General features: G+C 45.6%; 1 pseudogene; it reads right to left on the reverse strand.

The window, feature by feature from the left end:
• LOC141051228 (uncharacterized) overlaps positions 1-14,231 on the reverse strand; it is a 95,009-nt pseudogene extending 80,778 nt beyond the window's left edge.
• Positions 14,232-17,511: the final 3,280 nt, after the last annotated feature.

Here is a 17,511-nt window from a genome sequence, read left to right on the forward strand (position 1 = left end):
AGGACCATCTCAAAGTTCATGTGTCCCAGGCATCACTCCATCAGCCGTTGAAATGTTCCTGGAGCAGTGCAGAGCCCAAATGGCATATACAGTGGGGAAAAAAAGTCTTTAGTCAGTCAGCAATAGTGCAAGTTCCACCACTTAAAAAGATGAGAGGCGTCTGTAATTTACATCATAGGTAGACCTCAACTATGGGAGACAAACTGAGAAAAAAAAATCCAGAAAATCACATTGTCTGTTTTTTTTTTCATTTTATTTGCATATTGTGGTGGAAAATAAGTATTTGGTCAGAAACAAAACTTCATCTCAATACTTTGTGATATATCCTTTGTTGGCAATGACAGAGGTCAAACGTTTTCTGTAAGTCTTCACAAGGTTGGCACACACTGTTGTTGGTATGTTGGCCCATTCCTCCATGCAGATCTCCTCTAGAGCAGTGATGTTTTTGGCTTTTCGCTTGGCAACACGGACTTTAAACTCCCTCCAAAGGTTTTCTATAGGGTTGAGATCTGGAGACTGGCTAGGCCACTCCAGGACCTTTGAAATGCTTCTTACGAAGCCACTTCTTCGTTGCCCTGGCGGTGTGCTTTGGATCATTGTCATGTTGAAAGACCCAGCCACGTTTCATCTTCAATGCCCTTGCTGATGGAAGGAGGTTTGCACTCAAAATCTCACGATACATGGCCCCATTCATTCTTTCATGTACCCGGATCAGTCATCCTGGCCCCTTTGCAGAGAAACAGCCCCAAAGCATGATGTTTCCACCACCATGCTTTACAGTAGGTATGGTGTTTGATGGATGCAACTCAGTATTCTTTTTCCTCCAAACACGACAAGTTGTGTTTCTACCAAACAGTTCCAGTTTGGTTTCATCAGACCATAGGACATTCTCCCAAAACTCCTCTGGATCATCCAAATGCTCTCTAGCAAACTTCAGACGGGCCCGGACATGTACAGGCTTAAGCAGTGGGACACGTCTGGCACTGCAGGATCTGAGTCCATGGTGGCGTAGTGTGTTACTTATGGTAGGCCTTGTTACATTGGTCCCAGCTCTCTGCAGTTCATTCACTAGGTCCCCCCACGTGGTTCTGGGATTTTTGCTCACCGTTCTTGTGATCATTCTGATCCCACGGGGTGGGATTTTGCGTGGAGCACCAGATCGAGGGAGATTATCAGTAGTCTTGTATGTCTTCCATTTTCTAATTATTGCTCCCACAGTTGATTTCTTCACTCCAAGCTGGTTGGCTATTGCAGATTCAGTCTTCCCAGCCTGGTGCAGGGCTACAATTTTGTTTCTGGTGTCCTTTGACAGCTCTTTGGTCTTCATCATAGTGGAGTTTGGAGTCAGACTGTTTGAGGGTGTGCACAGGTGTCTTTTTATACTGATAACAAGTTTAAACAGGTGCCATTACTACAGGTAATGAGTGGAGGAAAGAGGAGACTCTTAAAGAAGTAGTTACAGGTCTGTGAGAGCCAGAAATCTTGATTGCTTGTTTCTGACCAAATACTTATTTTCCACCATAATATGCAAATAAAATGAAAAAAAACCAGACAATGTGATTTTCTGGATTTTTTTTTCTCAGTTTGTCTCCCATAGTTGAGGTCTACCTATGATGTAAATTACAGACGCCTCTCATCTTTTTAAGTGGTGGAACTTGCACTATTGCTGACTGACTAAATACTTTTTTTCCCCACTGTAATTGAACTCACAGAGACCCATTGGAGTGGTAAATGCAGATTTCTCCTTATCTGCCTCTGCCACGGGAACCTGCCAATACCCACTAGTGAGATCAAAGGTGGAAAAGTAATTAGCAGTTTTAAGTGCAGCCAATGATTCCTCAATTCTAGGCAATGGGTAGGCATCTTTATGTGTAATGCTGTTAATTTTCCTGTAATCAACACACATTCTCATGGTACCATCCTTTTTCTTTACAAACACTATTGGAGCTGCCCAGGGGCTACAACTGTCTCTGATGACCCCTGCCTCCTTCATCTCCCTCAACATACTCTTAGCACACTGGTATTGTGTTGGGGGTATAGGTCTGTACCTCTCCTTTATGGGTGGATGGTCTCCCGTGAGGATATGATGGTGAACCCCTTTTGCCTGCCCAAAATCTAGTGGGTGTTTGCTGAATACCTGCTCATACTCTTGTGTCACTCTGTAAACCCCATTTTTCTGGTATGAGGGTGTAGAGTCAGTTCCCACCTGCAGTTGCTGACACCACTCATCTGGCTGCTTCACAGAGCCATTGTCCTCCACCTGATTGGATGAGGCCAAGGGTTCTGCTGCCTGCAAAGAGTTATTAACGGTGAGCAGCTTAGCAACTGTGGCGTACCGAGGTATTGTGGCTTCCTCTTCCCCACAATTCAAAAGGCGTACAGGTACTCTCCCCTTTCATACATCAACCACCCCTCTGGCTGTCAGCACAGTAGGCCTGCTCTCGGAGTATACTGGTTCTACCACCGCCTGGTAATCTCTCCCTCTAAGACCTATAGCTGCCCTACACCAAACCAACATTTCACATCTGGGGGGTATTGCAATGGGAAAAGCATCACTCACTCTGACGCTACCAATCTCTCCGCCAGAGAGTTCTACCTGTTGCCTTTGCATCAGGGCTCGGATCTCCTTCTGCAGGACTCGTTGTTCTCCGGAACCAGCAGTCTCAGCCACCTGTTGCAACAAGACAATAACCTCGGACAGACAGTTTTCAATTACATTTGTACCAAGAGTCATCATGGGATTACATTCACGTCGGTCAATATCAACAACTATTAACCCTTGAGACTTTAGCTCTACCCGCCCCGCTTTGACAGTAATTTCTTTACATCCTATCTGCGGTAAAGACTGACCATTACTAGCAACTACTGTCAGTACATCAGTTGGGCCACGGGTAAGCTCTGAATCAGCCCAATATCTCTTGTACAGAATGTACGGCATCGTGGTCACCTGGGAGCCAGTGTCCAGCAAAGCGTTCATGGGGATGCCGTCAATCACCACAGGAAGGATTGGTCTCCCTCCCACATACTTGGCTCTCCAGTTCTTTGGGCCTGGGGATCCTACTCCTGGGGGTTGGCCCTTTGCCCCAGGGGTTGCTTGTTTAAAGGACAGTACCTGGCAAGATGACCTGCCTTGTAGCAGCGACAACAGATGGGATGTCCGTCCTGGTCATAGCGATCGTTGTTCCTTCCTCGAAGTGGCGGGGTTCTCCTCCTCCGGAGCCATGGGACATCCTCTGGACTGGAAGCAAGCTGGATCTTTTCTTTGGAGGACACTTGTAGGGACTGCACGGTTTTGGTAAGTGCAGGCATCCCTTTTGTCAGCTCCTGGACTTGAAGACGTAGCTCCTCAGTTGGATCTTTATCCAGAGTCTGTGCATCAGCCTCCAGAGGGATGGAAGGAAAAGATGTTGCTTCCAGATGGTAGGTGATCGCTAGGCGCCTAGGGGGCGCTGGACGGCTGTCAGTGGACTCCTGCAGTACCCGAATAGCCATGTCCTTAAAATCAGCAACGTTCAGATCAGGGTTTTGCAGGGTTATAATACGCAACTGTCCTCTGTGGGTACTAGATAGGAGTCCTTCAATGAACTGCTCCTTTAACAGTTTATCTTCTTACTTACACTGTCAGGATCAACTTGCTTAACTGCTCGCAGCACCTCCTGCAGGTTGAGAGCATAATCCCTGATACTGTCCAGCGCCTTCTGTTTACAGCCAAAGAACCTCATCTTGATTTCAGCTGCAGGGCGGGTGTCAAAGGTGCTTCTCAGCTTGGCCAGGATCTTTGCAACAGTCTCTTTATCAGTGTCCTGCCAGGCATTCACCTCTCTCTGTGCTGCACCCGTTAGCTGTCCAATCAGGATATTCACTTTCTGGCTTTCAGACAGAGGGTATACTTTAAACAAACTGCACAGTATCTCTTTAAATTCACACAGGGTATGCGACTCACCCGAGTACTGCTGTAGCCAGGCCGCTCCCGGGATGTAGGGCATGTATAGCGGCATTATGGGGACCGCTGCGGCGGGCGCTCCTCCTGGCGGTACCGCGGGGTTAGCAGCGGCACCTGCCGCTGCATCGCCGTTTGGCGCGGACATCTTCTCCCCCCCTAGTTAACGTTAGCCAGTGCCGGGGGTTGTGTGAGCTCACTGGCGACCGCTTCACAGGCCCGACGCTCCGGGCTGTAGGCCTCAGCTCCTCCTCCTCTCGCGCGCTGTCCTCTCTTCCCGCTCTGCGGCAGGCTCCGCCCACGAAGGCCTGCCTCTTTCTTCCCACGCGCGCCAAGCAGCACGGCAATGGCGGTAGCTGGCGCCAATTTCACACACAGTCTTTTTGCACAAACACGGTCTATGGCACACAGGACCCGGGGATACCGGGCTCCGTAACACTGTTTGTGACTCCAAATTGGGTCGCCCTCCCAGGGCTGTGGGGTATTCGGTACGGGCCGGTGTCAGTGGGATGTGTCACAGCAGTAGCGGTGACCCGGTCCGTGGCCCTGGGTGCCCAAGTAATGGGGAAATGTAGTTAATGGAATGGAATAGTTCGGGACGCCACCTGTGGTGCTCGGCAAGGGAGATGTTAAGCCGACGCTGCAGACAGATCCGCTGGGACTGATGGTATGGTGCAGCAAAGATGTAATAGCTCCCGAAGCTATAGTCCCAGGGCAGTGTAGATGTGGTTGGCACGGGGATGTAGCAGTGCCAGAAAGGTAGGAAGCAGACAAGACACAGCGGGGTTCAATTTCTGTACCTTTACTTGATAACTGCAGTCCAGGGTACTGATTACAGATCGTAACGGAGCAGGCTAGCCTGGAAGCAACTCAGGGATTCTCTCTCAGCAGACGGGCTGTGCAGTCTCCTTCCTTACGCTTGTTTGAATGAAGCACTTCAGTTACTCTGAAGTTCCTCCTGTCAGATGTTCACAAGAACCGTACTTGCACGGCAGACAGCTGTAGCCTCTCTCGGGGACTCCCTTCTCTGAGTCCTGGCTCTCTATCCAAGCTGCTGTTGTGCCTCAAGTCTTAGATGGGAGTAGGGCATTTACAGCCTCCTACTCCTCTGGTATCTGCTGTAGGACCCTTTAGTATCCGTACAGCCGTGGAGACCCGGTTCCAGTTCGTGTGCTCTCAACTGAGGGAGCTCGCCCTCCGCAGCTCAACCTCCAGCTTCTCTCTACACGTCTGCACACTTCACCCTCCGCAGACTACCCACTCCTTCCTTTTGGCCCTCAGAGGGCACCCCTCCCCTTAATCCTGGTTCAGAGTTCCCCCTGCTGGCCTGGAGTGGAACTGTGTTGCATGTATGGATTGACTGCGAGAGATACCCATCATTACCTCCAAGCCTGGCATTACCCTCCCCTGGTGGAAGGCAAAGCCAATGTGGCGACCATACTCCTGGGGGCGCCACATATATATCAGTGTTTCAGAGACTTAATCCATCAGTTACCTGCAAAGAGCTGGAAGCTTTCCAACAACTAAACTCAGAGAGACAGCATGGTGTGCGATATAAAAGCCAAGACACAGGCAAGATTCACGCTAATAGTCGAGATGTCATCTAGCATTTCTGGCTCAGCCAGACATTCAAAGCGATCATCTAAGTCACACTCTTCAAAATCCTCAACCCTAAGCGAACAGCTCGTAAAAGCATGTGCAGAAGCTGAGGCCACGAAAATACGAGCTGCCTTCGCTCTAAAGAAAACTGAGATGGAAATGGAGGCAGCCGAAGCAGTATACAGAAAGGCAAAAAATAGGGCAGAAATAGAGGTCCTAGAGAAGGAACGCGAGCATGCCACAGCCATGGCGAAGTTAAAGGTCCTGGAACAAGCCATCAGTGGGAGCCAAAGAGACAACATCAGTTTAAGTGATTTTTATACTGAAACCCTCTTAAGCATACTAGAGACTATGTACAAAGCCAATACAGCGCTACCCCTGCTCCTGGAATTCTTCCTGACCGCACAGATGCTCCCTTTAGACAACAGGACACAGAATGTTTACCCGCATCCTGCACCCAAGGTCAGTACAATATGCTGCCAACCTTGCATCCTGATCCTCCTCTGTGCACCGAAATGTATCGGAAACCTGCACCTCACCAAATCTTATACACAGAAACATACGTGCAGGCCAATATGCAGGCAAGTCACACGCTGGTCAGTCACACAATTCCAGTCCCATGTGTGGCAGAAACTAAGCTCATTAAGCCAGTTATTGGACTGAACGCCTACGCTGCCCCATATGTACCTGCATTCCCAGGTCAAAGCACAGACTGTAGGAACAATGCTATCCAGCCAGCATCGGTCCTTCCAAAATCGGAGGATGCTGATATGACTGGCCTTGCAAGGTACATGATTCAGCGTGATCTAACTAAGACCGGTCTTACAAAGTTTGACGATAAACCTGAGAATTACAGGGGTTGGAAGTGTACCTTTAAAACCACAATCGATGACCTTGGCATCACCGCTGTTGAAGAGCTAGACCTGCTAATCAGGTGGCTTGGGCCACAATCCACGGATCGGGTCAAGAGACTTAAATCCATCTACATCAGTAATCCCATTGCGGGTCTCACTGCTGCATGGAAAAGGCTAGAAAGAAGCTATGGCAGTCCTGAGGCCATAGAAAAGGCCCTGTTCAAGCAACTAGAGGATTTTCCAAAGGTATCTAGTAAGGACAGTACAAGGTTCCAAGAGCTCAGCGACCTCCTGTTAGAGCTTCAGCTGGCCAAAGCAGACCCGTACCTTCCTGGCCTCAGCTACCTGGACACTGCTCATGGGGTAACCCCAATAGTTTCCAAGCTGCCGTCCAATATCCAAAATAAGTGGGCCATGGAGTGGAAACAAAGTTTGCAAGTTCGAAGTTAAAAGAAGTCATCATCGATTCCCACCAGACTCCTGATGAGGTGGATGGTCAAAAACCATCAAATGACTGCAAAAGACCTGCAGCAAGATTGGTGGCAGCAGACAATTCATTTTCAGTTTGCAGAATGAGACGATGAAGGCCTATATACTTTAACTTCAAAACATAACTTACCCAAAAGCACCAGAAGAGATGGCTCCGAAATGCTGAAAACCATATACATAAGCCACACAAGTTTTGGGATTCTGTTTTGTGGAGTCATTAAGCAAAACTAGAGCTTATTGTGCCTTTGGATCAGCGTTTTGTTTGCAGGAAGAAAAATAATGCATATACCAAAAAGAACCTTCTGCCTAGAGTGAAGCACGGTCGAAGTTCGGTGATGCTCTCACGCTGCTTTGGTTCAACTGGCACTGGATATCTGCAGCGTGTGGTGGGCAAGATAAATCAAATTCAAGTGTCGGGAAAACCTAGGAGAAAATGTTGTACCTTCTGTGAGGAAGCTGAAGCTAGGTCATCATTGGACTTTCCAGCAGGAAAATGATCCAAAGCATAGCTCTAAGTCCACCAAGGCTTGTTTTCAGAAGTCCTGGAAGACTGTGGAGAGAATGTCACTGTTCCCTGACTTTAACCCCACAGAAAATCCTAGGTGGTATTTGAAGAAGGCCATTACTTCACACAAATCTGACAATACTAGTTAGCTGGAAGCCATTGCCCAAGAGGAATGGGCTAAAGGGCCTATCACACTAAGTGATATCGCTAGCAATATCGCTGTAACGTCACTGGTTTTTGTGACGTAGCAGCGATATTGCTAGCGATATCGCTATGTCTGATACTTACCTCCGACCGACTCCCCCGCTGGTTATCGCTGATCGCGCGAGAACGTCCTGGACCGTTTCTCGTCAGCTTCCTGCTGGGCTTCCTGTGGCGCCGACGAGCAACGCGTGGAAGCGGGCGGGAGGGCATCAGGATCGCCTCGTCTGTCAGGTAAGTAACGACACCCGACCGCTGCTATGTCGCTGGTGAGATCTGCCTGTATGGCAGCTCACTAGCGACCACTTAGCGATGCACCAGCGATCCTGACCGCGTCATATCGCTGGTCGGGATGGGATCACTGGTGCATCGCTAAGTGTGACAGTACTTTAAGATTCCTCAGGAACACTGTCAGAAGGTGCTGTCTGGCTATGCATCGTGTTTGCTGCAGAACATAACAGCCACTTGGTGACTAAGTACTAAAGACACTTTTTAGAAATGGGTTAAATTATTCTGAGAATGTTGTAATTAGTAAAAATTGCATTTTCTGCTAAATTTGGAGAAATCTCTCCAAGTTGAGCTATTTAAATTTTTCTTGCTTCATTGGTTTATGAAACAGCAGAAATAGTCATTTTTGCTATTAAACCAAATTTGTAATGCCAGTTGAATAATTTTGATTTTAACTGTAACTGGACGTCACTGTCTTTCAGTTAAGGACTTTCTCTTCCTTTCATCTTATAGCACAATGACCAAGGTAACCCAGAATCTAAAACAAGTTTTATAGCAAAGACACTGTATCATTATATCAATGATTATATTAATTAAATATTTTATAATGAGCTGAAAAAACATTTTTAAATCAGTGATTAATTTGAAAATGACTCAATTTCTCTGATCGTAGTTAGAAGTGTAGGTTTTAAGAGTTAGATGCAATCTAAAATCACGCTGATAATATTTCGGTTACAGTTCCTTCAGATTTTTATGCTAGAATGAATCTAAGTGCAGGTGACAGTATATGGCCATGAGCTTCAGACAAAGAGAAAAAAACAACTGCTCTGATGGAACTTACAACAAAGCAAAGTCATTCAGAAGATTGCATCTTGACATTTTTAAAATCGCCTGAACCGTTCCTCTTCAGCTATGTGATTATTTGGGGCTATATGCTCTTAAACAACTGTCTGAATACTACAGTATAGAATCAGCAAATGGCTATTCTTCCATCATACTTGTGCATAAAAGACACGCCGATGAATGGAGTTCTGGCCATACTGGTGGCATAATCGATTTCTTTCTGGATAAGTGGCTAGTAGGAAATGAAACACAATAAATTTGGAACCATCTCATTCGCTTGAATCCCAGGATAACAATGATGTTCTTAGAGATCCTGCATTTCTGTTAATAATGTGTCTGCTTGTTTATTCTGGAATGCATTCACTTAGTCAATTACAAAGTCCAAAAGTGTTGGTTCTCAATTTGAGCCAAAGCAGACTGTAATGTCTTCATACACATTTCTTTCAACTTCTTTTACAGGTTATGTAGCCAAAGTCAAGGCTAGGGACTGAGAGACTTGGAAAGTTGTTTTTAGAATTAGTGTTTCTGCTAATGTTCAGTACAGAAATTACATCTAAAGATGTAGAAGTTATGGAATACTGGAAAAGAATATGTAAAGATAAACCACTAAAACTGTTATGTCTGAAGGTGTACATGCCATAGAGACCAGGCAGGTACTATGGATATCAGCCTTACCTGGTCCTTTCCTGCTTCGTAGTGACAATAGGTCCATCGACCATCATAATCGACCATCATAATCGACCATCGAGCATGGACCAGTATAAAATTCAGGTGGGCCCCTATTTGTTTATATTTTTCCTTTAGGTTTATCATTTAAGGTATTGTCAAGGATTTTTACAACGTTGCCTTTTGTGCAAGAAAAATAGCCATTACTCACCTCTAATTCTTCTAACACTCCATTTCATTGCTCCAATGATCGCCAGTAAAGATGAGCGAGCACTAAAATGCTTGGATTAGTGTTGAGCATTCCGATACCGCAAGTATCGGGTATCAGCCGATACTTGCTGTATCGGAATTCCGATACCGACTTCCGATATTTTTTCAATATCGGAATTCGGCATCGGAATCGGAAGTTCAAAGTTGATTGACAGCCTGACGTCGTCATGATGCGCGGTGTGTGCGCATCATGATGCGCCGTCATTTCGGGCCTTCCGGGGGTCTCTGCCGGCCTGCCGGGGGCTGTGTGGACTGCCCGGGGTCTGTACCGGCCTGCCGGGGGGCTGTGCCGGCCTGCCGGTGGTCTGTGCACCCTGTGGGGGTCTGTACCGGCCTGCCGGGGGGGCTGTGCCGGCCTGCCGGTGGTCTGTGCACCCTGTGGGGGTCTGTACCGGCCTGCCGGGGGGCTGTGCCGGCCTGCCGGTGGTCTGTACCGGCCTGCCGGGGGGCTGTGCCGGCCTGCCGGGGGGCTGTGCTGATGTCCGGGGGTCTGTGCAAGCATCGTCCGATGGGACTACAAGTCCCATCTGGCGATGCCTGCTACCATGACAGTGATTGACACATTAGCCAATGATGGGACAGTAGTAGTCCCATCATCCGGCTAATGTGTTAAATGTTAAAAAAAAAAAAAAAAAAAAAAATACTACATACATACTACATGCATGCTACATACATACTGCATGCTACATACATACTACATGCATACTACATATATACTACATGCATGCTACATACATACTACATGCTACATACATACTACATATATACTACATGCATGCTACATACATACTACATGCTACATACATACTACATGCTACATACATACTACATGCTACATACATACTACATGCTACATACATGCTACATACATACTACATATATACTACATACATACTACATACATGCTACATACTGCATGCTACATACATACTACATATATACTACATGCATGCTACATACATACTACATGCTACATACATACTACATATATACTACATGCATGCTACATACATACTACATGCTACATACATACTACATGCTACATACATACTACATATATACTACATACATACTACATACATGCTACATACTGCATGCTACATACATACTACATACATACTACATACATACTACATGCATGCTACATACATACTACATACATGCTACATACATACTACATATATACTACATACATGCTACATACATACTACATATATACTACATGCATGCTACATACATACTGCATGCTACATGCATACTACATACATACTACATACATACTACATGCTACATACATACCACATATATACTACATACATGCTACATACATACTCCATACATACTACATACATGCTACATGCATACTACATATATACTACATGCATGCTACATACATACTACATATATACTACATGCATGCTACATACATACTGCATGCTACATGCATGCTACATACATACTACATACATACTACATGCTACATACATACCACATATATACTACATACATACAATACATTCATACAATACATACATAGACATACAGTACATATAACAGAGTAACATACTTACCAATACTTGTCACATTGTTCCCCGAAGCCATTGTCTTTTCCGGAATAAATATTAACATAACAAACCACAAAAATACTCACCCACGATCCGAAGCAGTCCACGAGTGTGTCCCACGACGATCTTGGGTAGAGAACTGCAGCATCAGATGATGCTGCCGTTCTCTACGGGCTGCAGGAATCCAATGACGGAAGGTAGGTATCCTTCCGCACTGTATTCCTCCGCCACTTAAAAAAAAAAAAAAAAGTCCCTAGTCTCACTTTATGCCATTGCTGCGTGGGAAATTCCCACACAGCAATGGCATAAAGTGAGACTAGGGACTTTTTTTTTTTTAAGTGGCGGAGGAATACAGTGCGGAAGGATACCTACCTTCCGTCATTGGATTCCTACAGCCCATAGAGAACGGCAGCATCAGCTGATGCTGCAGTTCTCTACCCAAGATCGTCGTGGGACACACTCGTGGACTGCTTCGGATCGTGGGTGAGTATTTTTGTGGTTTGTTATGTTAATATTTATTCCGGAAAAGACAATGGCTTCGGGGAACAATGTGACAAGTATTGGTAAGTATGTTACTCTATGTTATATGTACTGTATGTCTATGTATGTATTGTATGAATGTATTGTATGTATGTAGTATATATGTGGTATGTATGTAGCATGTAGTATGTATGTAGTATGTATGTAGCATGCATGTAGCATGCAGTATGTATGTAGCATGCATGTAGTATATATGTGTTATGTATGTAGCATGTAGCATGCATGTAGTATGTATGTAGTATGTATGTAGTATGTATGTGGTATGTATGTAGCATGCATGTAGTATGTATGTATGTAGTATATATGTGGTATGTATGTAGCATGTAGTATGTATGTAGCATGCAGTATGTATGTAGCATGCATGTAGTATGTATGTAGTATATATGTAGTATGTATGTTGCATGTAGTATTTATGTAGTATGAATGTAGCATGTATGTAGTATGTAGTATGAATGTAGCATGTATGTAGTATGCATGTTGTATGTATGTAGCATGTATGTAGCATGTAATTTTTTTTTTTTTTTTTTTTTTTACATTCAACACATTAGCCGGATGATGGGACTACTACTGTCCCATCATTGGCTAATGTGTCAATCACTGTCATGGTAGCAGGCATCGCCCAATGGGACTTGTAGTCCCATCGGACGATGCCTGCACAGACCCCCGGCAGGCCGGCACAGCCCCCCGGCAGGCCGGCACAGCCCCCCGGAGCCTGCACAGACCACCGGCAGGCCGGCACAGCCCCCCGGCAGGCCGGCACAGCCCACCGGAGCCTGCACAGCCCCCCGGCAGGCCGGCACAGCCCCCCGGCAGGCCGGCACAGCCCACCGGAGCCTGCATAGACCACTGGCAGGCTGGCACAGCCCCCCGGCAGGCCGGCACAGACCACCGGAGCCTGCACAGACCCCCTGGCAGGCCGGCACAGCCCCCCGAAAGGCCCGTACAGACCCCAGAGAGGCTGTACAAGGCAAAAACAGGGTTTTTCTTATTCCGATACCGGAAGTCCCATAGACTTGAATGGGAATTCCGGTATCGGAATCGGCGATACCGATACTTTTTTTTAAAGATCGGCCGATCCATTCCGATCCGATACTTTGAAGTATCGGACGGTATCGCTCAACTCTAGCTTGGATACTTGTTACTCGAACTGAGCAATTTCTAATTGCTCGGGTGGTCGTTTCGTGTAATGAGCATAATGGGAATCAATGGGAAATCCGAGCATTTTTCTGGCAGAACCTACAAGGAGGTCTCGGGGGCAGTGAAAATGTTGAAAAGGAAAAAATGCTGAATGGAAGGAGAACAGCATGGGAAGACCCCTGGAAGCATCTCCGACTCCCTGATCACTGTCGAGGACAATGTTGTCATACTTTTATTCCACTTTAAGGACTGACAAAAAAACATTAAATATCAACAAGAAATTGGAGATTACAGAAAAAAAAAGTTAAACATGTTTTCCTGTATAATGACTTGTTTATAAGGCTAAATTTAAAAAGTATTTAAAATAAATATAATTTAGATAAACTAAAATTGAATATTTTATTAAAAAATTGGAAATTTCAGTGTAATTTAAGAAGGAAGCAAGAACTGCCAAAAATTAGGGATTCTGAAATACCCTGTATTAGACATAAAGGAGAGCGAGAGCCTCATACACATTCTGTACAAAATAGCTGAAGGTTGTAGAGGAATTAGGGAGCATGCTGGTTTTGTCGGCCGGGTATTGTTTGACCATCTTTAATAACTCCCCCCCCTTGTAAAAAATACCCAGTCATCTTGGCATGGACACTGGGAGGGTGTCATGAAATAGGCCTAAGCCTTTGACAGTGTACCCCTGCCACTGAGAGATTCCCTCACCTCTCTTCCTTGGATGTGCAAGGAAGCTTTCCCCTATATTGCTAGTGTTGTCTCATGGGAATATTTTCAACAAATTTTCCACAATGGTCTACTGGTATAGCATCATTTCAGAAGACATCTCCCCATCAGAAAGAAGAGATGCAAAGTTCTCCTTGTAGCATGGATCTAGCAGGGTGAACAACCAGCACACTCTTTTTTTTTTTTTTTTGTGCAAGACGATTGCAACGCGATGGTCATGAGAAAAACAGTGGTACATAGACTGCCATATGGGCCAAGGTCCCTACAGCCAACACTTCCATGTCTCCATCATGATGACTACTCTCCATCTTCTCCTCCTCCTCAATCTCTTTCTCCTCATTCCCCTTCTCAGCCCATCCATGTTGGAAAGACAGGAGGAAGCATTTGTTGGTACAAGCCTCTTTTGTGCTATCATCCAGCTTCTGTTCCTCCTCCTTTTCCTCAGCCTCCACCTTCTCATTGTTACCCAATTCACGCTGAGCACATGAGATGAGGCTAGGCTGGGTAGAATCTCCTTGTCTCATGTCTTCCTCCGTCACAACCTGGTACGCATGCAAAGCTTCATGTTTCACTGTCGGCAGCGACTGTTTTAGTAGGCACAAAAACGGGATTGTTGTACTGATGATGGCGTCATTGCCTCTTACCAGCTTTGCTTTAGTCATCAAAGTCTTAGAGAACTGCACAAATGTCAGATGTCCATGCCCACTCTTCAGTTGTTATGTGCAGAGGCTTACCAGAATACCGATGGGCTTGTTGGAGCTGGTATTTCACAACTGGCCTCTGCTGCTCACAAAGCCTTGCCAGCATGTGCAATGTGGAGTTCCAGTGCATGGTTACATTGCACACCAGTCAGTGAGCTGGTATTTGCATGCTCTGCCGCTGTTTTGCGTAAATGGGCACTAACACGGCGTACCTTGAACAGAAGCTCTGGCAAATCAGGGTAGGTTTTCAGAAACCGCTAAACTACCAAGTTGAGCATGTGGTATGTGTGTGAGCTTGCCAAGCTTCACAGCTGCCACCAGGTTACGGAAATTATCACACATGACCATACCTGGCTGGAGGTTCAGCGGCGAGAGCCCCAGATTTGTCTGGTCTGTTATTCCTTTCAATAACTGAGCAGGAAGGGGGTGCAGGAACTGGTGTAGGAGGAGGAGGAAATCCTGATAGAAATAGAGCCAGCAATCCTCAGCGTCGGTAGCACATGTACCGTACCAAGGTGGGACTCAGCCTTGGCTTCCACAATGTTCACTGAGTGTGCTGTCAGGGAAATGTAGTGTCCCTGTCCACAAGCGCTTGTACACGTGTTGGTTGTTAAGTGGACAATCCCAGTGTAACACCCCTTTAGGGCTACCATGGTACACTGGGTGTTATGGGGGGGTCTCACCTCTCTAGGGCGCTGTGCCTCCACCCGAATCTTGATTAGAGCTCTCTCCCTGGGACTACAGAAGGACAGTTATCTTCTGCCAGGGGCTGATTCGGGAAACCCCTGCCACAGCTCAGTACACACACTTAGGGAGCAGGAGTAAAACCGCTTAACAGATTTAGTGCTATGCAGCAGAATTGAGGTGGGTTTAAAGGAATAACATACAATACAAGTAACGGTGCTCTATAAAAGTCATATACACATCACAGTCTACTTCTACTCCGACCCTGCAAATAAAACGTAGCAGGTTCCCCCTCTTTTGTATTAACTCAGTCCAAACGTTGGGGCCCAGTTGCTGCAGATGTTGGCACGCAAATTAGAACCGTTGGTGCACTTAGGCTACTTTAACACTTGCGTTTTTTGCGCTGCGCACCGTGCGCAGTGCAAAAGCACATAAAAAACGCATCATGCGGTTTTGTGCGTTTTTTGCACGTTTTTTAAAAAAAATGCATGCGTTTTTTTGCGCTGCCGTGCGCATTACCATGGAATGCAGATCCACACTGCTCCATCTCTCACAGCAAGCTGCCATGCTTCTTCTCCTCTGAACATTTACTTTTACTTTCTGCCCAGCTCCCTCCCCCAAGTCCCTCCTCCTCCAATCCACTCTCTCTCCTTCTATCCTTCCAGGCCGTGTCATCTGACTGAAAAAAGGGTCCCTGGGAATTGTAGCTCACTGCTGCTTAGGGGAAAAACGGTTAATGTCTGTAGGTCCCTGTTTAACAGCCGCTGCAAAACTCTTCTTAGTGTCTGTAAGCTCCAGTATACCGGTAGCTGCTATAACAGTTCCCTGTGCAGGTGCTACACCAGTAACCGCATCGATAAGGACAAGGGTGATATTCCTGGACATGTGCGGTGATGCCACAATGGGAGAAGTAGTAGCGACTGGGGACCGAGTACCGAGGGACCAAATTTGTACATCTGTAGCAGGCCAATTTTTGCTTTCATTTCAAAGCAATGAAATTTCACACAAACCAAGTGCTAGAGTATATGTGACAATAGTGAATTTTTGAACAATCAAATTTCTATACTTGTAGCAGGTCAATTTTGTTTTTTTTTTTATTTCAAACCAACGAAATTTCACACAAACCAAGTTCTACAGTATTTATTACAAGTGGCCCACCTTTTTTTCTCCATTATTTATTTTTTAACTCTACAGTTTACAAGAAATTAAACATATTTTATTGAAAATATTGTTAACTACAAGAAAACTGTGTGACAAAATATCTTTGTTGTAAAAAAAATAAAAAACAAAACTTGATGGTAATAGTCAATTTTTGAACAACCAACTTTCTTCACCTGTAGCAAAACAATTTTTGCTTTTATTTCAAACCATAGAAATTTTGCGCAAAGCAGGTTCTACAGTATATATGACAATAGTCATTTTTGGAACAATAATATTTTGTGAACTGTACCAGGCCAAGTGTTTTAAAAAAAAAAAATGTTAACCCATTGCAATTTTACACAAAGCACATTAAAACTGTATGGATGACTCATTGAATCAACAACAAATTTTTTAACTTTTTTTGTTTTAGATACCACCATAATGTAACAATAACCATCTTAAACTGTATGGATGACTAATCGAATCCAGATATTTTTTAGAATTTAAATTTTAAATACACTCAAGCGCTTTGCAGAAAGTGCAAAGTCAGGAAAAAATTATAAAGGAGGGTAATTCAGTAATCCTCTTCAGGTGTCCGCTTTTTCTTCTCCGTCTGCCTCCACCTGCTTCCTGGAACCCGATTCTCAGATGCCTGGGCTGTCATAGAATCGCAGAGTTGGATGGGACCTCCTGGGCCATCTGGTCCAACCCCCTGCTCAAAGCATGATTCGCTAAATCATCCCAGACAGATGTCTGTCTAGCCTCTGTACCACTTCTCGTGGCAGCCTGTTCCACTCATTGATCACTCTAACTGTCAAAAAGTTTTTTCTAATATCTAATCTGTGTCTCCTCCCTTAAGTGACCCGGCTTTGGTTAGTGCTGAAGCACCCAATATGCAGAAATTGGTGACAGCTCCGTGTCTCACCTGCACCATTGCCTGCCCCTGCATAGGAGGGGGTAATCCCAAGGACAGTACTATCTCTTGGGGTGTGGTAGTCCCTTCTCAAGCCACCTTGAGGAGTCTCTCCCAGGCCTGTTTATTTCTCAAGAAGAGTTCATCCTGCTCCCTTCCTTCTGGGATCACACCTACCGCTTACCAGCGATGTTGACCCTCCATTTTGAGGAATGTGACTCTGGATCCAGCCATCAGCCCTTGCAACCTTTGAAACAAGTGTTTTGTCTCTACTGCCCACTGGTTGAAGGAGATGTGATACTAGTCCCATAATCTTCGATGGATCCCTTTCTCTGGCTCAGGTCGTACCTCACGCCGATATGCCAACTGTCGGTACCTTGTGGCTAGCGGGTCCACTAGCATTTCTCCTGGCTTGATGCTTTATTCCGACCAGCCTAGGCCCCACAGTCTGTTCACTAGTTGCTGGTTCCTGGCTCTCCTGTCTGCAGTCCACAAAAACCCCAG

This window comes from Dendrobates tinctorius, unplaced genomic scaffold, assembly GCF_039654945.1.
Source record: "Dendrobates tinctorius isolate UK_male_01 unplaced genomic scaffold, ASM3965494v1 ptg000156l, whole genome shotgun sequence".
In the NCBI taxonomy this organism is placed as follows: domain Eukaryota; kingdom Metazoa; phylum Chordata; class Amphibia; order Anura; family Dendrobatidae; genus Dendrobates; species Dendrobates tinctorius.